We start from the raw sequence: 4,970 nt of genomic DNA, 5'->3' as shown, positions 1-4,970 counted from the left end.
TCATGATGTGTTTAATGGATTTCGGAAGTTACAACAAGTTCTGGGCAGTAGCCAGAATTATGGGCTTGAAAAGTGCCTTAAATCTTGCGGACTTTAGCACATGTCTACTGGAAATAGTCCCTGGACGCAAGCATGTAGGCTTGTGGGAGAATCCAAAGCTCTTTGGACACTGGCATTCCCATAGCATAGGAGTTTCCAAAGGTCAAGAGGCTTAAAACCCCAGTGGGACCTAGGGGCTAGTTAGCAGAAAGGCTGGGATGGTTCCTAGGAGTCCTTTGGATGATGTTAGATGTCTATATGGTGTGTTTCTATTGGTTCCACTTCCTTAACATGACTTAGGAGGTTGAATCTTATCATAGTAAGTTCTTGTCACATGTGTACCCTAGTTGGCCGGTTACTTGGGTAGATGTCGGAGGAGGGAATTACAATTGGTATGGTCATGCATTGATAATTGGATAATGGTTGAGATGATGTTTATATACTACTATGATTATATTTATACATGTATTGTGCTAATATGGTTGATATTATAGACGGGATATCCTCCCCTAAACTATACTAAGGTATGTTGATTATGTTATGTTTTGGTTTTAGCTGACATGGTATAGTTGTAGGAAAGAGATCAAAGATGACTAGTAAGATGGTAGACTACATTTTCAGAGAGTCTTCTTATGGATCAGATGAGCAATGTGGTGGTGGGAATTATTCTGACTTAGCAGATACATTGGAAAGCTTGAAGGAAGAAATAATAAGTTGCAAGGCGAATAATGACAAAAAAATTCAAGCATAGGAGAAACAAGCATAAGTTAATGCAATAATCCTTCAGAGTTTGTCAAAATTGTAGAGACAGGGACCACTCCAGACTAGCCACGGGCAGGCGGATAGGACTAACGGGGAATATGGTAGTAGATCTCATGGTCAGAACAGGTCGAATAGAGAGGAAACTAATAGAGATGGCAAGCTCTTGGATACACTAGATAGGAGAGGTGATGGACACAAGGTTCTATTCTAGTGTTGGTTCTGACAGGTATCATGATCGTCATCGTTATCATCCTTACAGGAGAAGTGACAGGGGATATTTTCTAGATGAGTTCAAGAAACCCAAGCACCTACCATTGATGGGGATTTGAATAAGATAGAGGATGCATAGGCATGGCTACCTGGGATGAAGAAGTTATTTGAGCTACATTATTACACAGAGAATATGAAGGCCAAAATAGTTATCTTCAACCTTAAAGGGAAACAAAACATTTGGTGGGAAGATGTGAAGTAGTTCAGATACATCATGACAAAAGAGTTGAGTTGGCATGAATTTAAGAGACTCTTCAGGAAGAAATACTTGGCAGAGAGGTACTACGACAACAAATCCAAGGAATTCCATGAGCTAAAGATGGGATCGATGACATATGAGGATTATACGACCAAGTTCCTGGAGCTATTCATGTATGTACCATATATTAAGGATGAAAAAGCCAAAGTTCATAGATTTTTCAGTAGATTCCCATTAAAATTTAAATATCAGAATGAGTATGATGAGCCTCGTCGCTTGAGGAAGTCATTGGGAAATTGAAGCATTGTTATGAGAAGTCAAAGCATAAGACAAAATCCCAGAAAGGTTTGAAATGGAAAGATAAAGATAATGGCAAATGGAAACCAAAGCTAACAAGACCTCAGAATGCAGGAGAGAAACAGAATGTTGCAGCTTACACGAAGTTTAATGGGTCACGGTCTGGAAGGCAACAAAATAAAGGTGATGGTAAGGGACATTTGCAGTGTTGGATATGTGCCAAGGAGCATATTAAGATGGATTTTCCATAGAATCAGGGTGGTAGGCCTCATATTTACAGTGAAAAGGAAGAGCAGACAATTGGGGATGTTGTGAAGAGCATTCCACGGATCTATGTAGTGCTAGATAACATGCAGTTAGATTGCCATGCGTCTATTATCGAGATGGATGGTAATCTTTGTGATCAATTTTTTTGTATTTTGATTGACCCTCGATCTATTTATAGTTATATTAGTCTTGACATGGTGGATAAGTGTGGTTTGAATAAAGAAGTTCATGCAAAATCTTGGTTGGTGAACTAGTTGGCTATAGGTACAAAGAAGAGAGTTCATAACTGGGTAAATTCTTGTGTATTCGAGTTGAATGGTATGCCTACATTAGCACATTTGAATGCATTGTCATTGGGATCATATAGTATGATTTTGGGTATGGACTGGTTCTATTCTCATAGGACTAAGGTGGATTTTCAAGACAAATTCATTGAGTGTTTGGATGACAATGGACAGCAGAGAATCTTGCAGGATAAGAAGAATAAAACATTTAAGTTAGAATGGTGACAGATATGCAAGAAAAGTGCAGTCACAGAAAAGGGTGTGTGCTATTTGAAGTGCATGTTTCTAGTGACAAAGGTAAGGATATTGAGCATGAAGAAGTTATGAAGAATTACCCGATTTTGTAGCAGTTTTAGGATGTGTTCCTAGTAGAGATTTTAGATTTTTCACCTCACACAGAAGTGGACTTCTCCATTGAGTTGGTACTAGGGGAAAAACCAACATAAAAGGCACCTTACGGGATGAGCATACTAGACTTAGTAGAGGTGAAGTTATAGTTGAAGGAAATTCTTGACAAGGGATACATTAGGCCAAGTGTATCACCTTGGGGTGCACCCATATTATTCAAGAAGGAGGATGGTAATCTCAAGTTATGCATTGATTACAGGCAGTTGAACAAGGTGACCATCAATAAATGGTATCCATTGCTGAGGATTGATGACTTGTTTGACTAGTTAAAGGGAGCAACAGTGTTCTCGAAGATTGACTTGAGATCCGAAAACCATCAGGTATGCATTGAAGAAGAGTATACCTAGAAGACTACTTTCCAAACCAGGTATGGGCATTATGTGTTTTTTTAGTTCTATTTGGTTTGAATAATTATCCAACTACTTTTATGTGCTCGATGAATAGTGTATTGTGTCCCTATCTGGACAAGTTTGTTATTGTATTCATTGACGACACCTTGATATTCTAAGAATGAGGAAGAGCATGCCGAACACTTAGCAACAATGTTGAGATTGCTAAGAGAGCATCAGTTGTATGCCAAGATTAGCAAAAGAAACCAATGTAGTTTCTTTCAGACAGAGATATATTACTTGGGGCATGTTGTTTCCAAGGAAGGTATAGCAATCGATCCAAAAAGATAAGGGTTATCATGGAGTGGGAAGCTCCTAGAAATGTGGATGGGGTAAAATCATTTATGGGGATAGCAGGTTATTATAGGAGGTTCATCAAGAACATTTCTCAGATTGCATATCCTATTATGTCACTGCAAAGGCAAGGTAATAAATTTGAATGGAAATAGGAATGTGTAGCAAGTTTCGAGCAATTGAAGCAGTTGTTGACAAATGCTCTAGTTCTAAAGATTGTAGATCTGGATAAAGAGTTTGTGGTGCGTACAGATTCTTGCAAGAGAGGACTTGGTGGAGTCTTCATGCAAGAAGCTAGTGTGTTATGAGTCACGGATGTTGGGTGTGTGATATATTCTTTCCATGACTAGTCACACGCACAGAATACATGACAACCACTCATGCAAGCAAGGAAGTAGTTTGGTTGCATAGATTGTGTTCAAGTATGGGTTTAGTACAACGAGCTATAAGGATAGAATATGACATCCAAAGTGCAATTTTCTGGGCAAAGAATCCTACTTATCATTCAAAGACAAAGCACATTGATGTTCAGTATCACTTTGTGAGGGATATGGTTGAGGACAAAAAGGTGTTGATGTTAAAGGTGGACACTTTGAAGAATGTTGCAGATGCATTGACGAAGTCTGCAACCACTGAGAAGTTTTCTTGGTGTAGAGAAAATATGGGTTTTGCAGGGCTGGACCAATGACTAAGCTCTCCCGTGACCCCATGTGTGGAAAAGAAAACAACAAGCGGGAAAATGTTGGGTCTGTGTTATATTCTTTCCACGACTAGTGGCATGCGCGAGAGGGTCACAAGGGGCGTTATCCATCCCTATTCATTGCATTGGGCACAGTATGGGAGTCACATGGGGGGCGCATCCCCCCCTGTCGGGGGTTTCAGGACCCTATATTAGGCAGGTGGACCTACCTATAGTTTTTTGCATGGGTTTTGCACATGGTTTTGGGCATGATGGTTTTGTACCCATCGTATTTAGTAGATTCGGTAAAGGGAACTACGATTATGTTCTAATTCAAGTGTTATACTCCTGTAGTAATAGGTGTCGTATTTCATGATTGACTGGTTGAGCTCTGTAATATGTTCATACTTTCCTTACTGTAAAGGTTTCCATATTATGAAAAAATAAAAAAATAAAAAAATGTAAAGAGGGTATACCCTAAAAGAAAAATCAAAGGGTGAAAAAAATAAATGGTCAAAAGAAAAAATGAAAAGAAATGAACCCCAAATAAAAAGACCAGGAAAGTGTGCAAGTCCAAATGCCACTACTATTTCATTTTTTGTAAATAAAACATCATGTACATCTTGTTGAACTTTTGCCACAATTGATGAATGGACAAACAGCTTAATCTTGGCCAGTTCATGTTTCAATTTCCTATTTTAGAGATAGAGAATAAAAATCTGTCCAAACTGTTTAGACATGGCAGATAAGTAGATAGGTAGAGAACCAAAGGAGCTCAACTGTTTAATCTGAGCCCTTGGAAGAAATAAGTGCAGACTTAGATAGGCTTATCATGAAAAGAAAAAGAAGATTTATGAGGGTTTGCCAGTCCAAGTGCACCCAAAGAAAAGGAGAAAAAATGTTAGGCTGTGTAGGCTGTGTAGGTAGACTGGTGTTGTAGAAACATTCTTGTGATAGGTTTTGTCTCTAAAATATGTTAAACTTACCTTCTATCACAAGTTCCTGGTGGACATTTCATTTTGGAGCAGCTCAAGCGAGGTAGATTTCATGACTAACTTCCCTTCATCCTTTTCCCCAATCAT

The sequence above is a fragment of the Pinus tabuliformis genome, chromosome 6, assembly GCF_031772625.1.
Source record: "Pinus tabuliformis cultivar Carrire ecotype Pingquan chromosome 6, CPIR1, whole genome shotgun sequence".
Taxonomy (NCBI): domain Eukaryota; kingdom Viridiplantae; phylum Streptophyta; class Pinopsida; order Pinales; family Pinaceae; genus Pinus; species Pinus tabuliformis.
Note: the sequence above shows the minus strand (reverse complement) of the source record.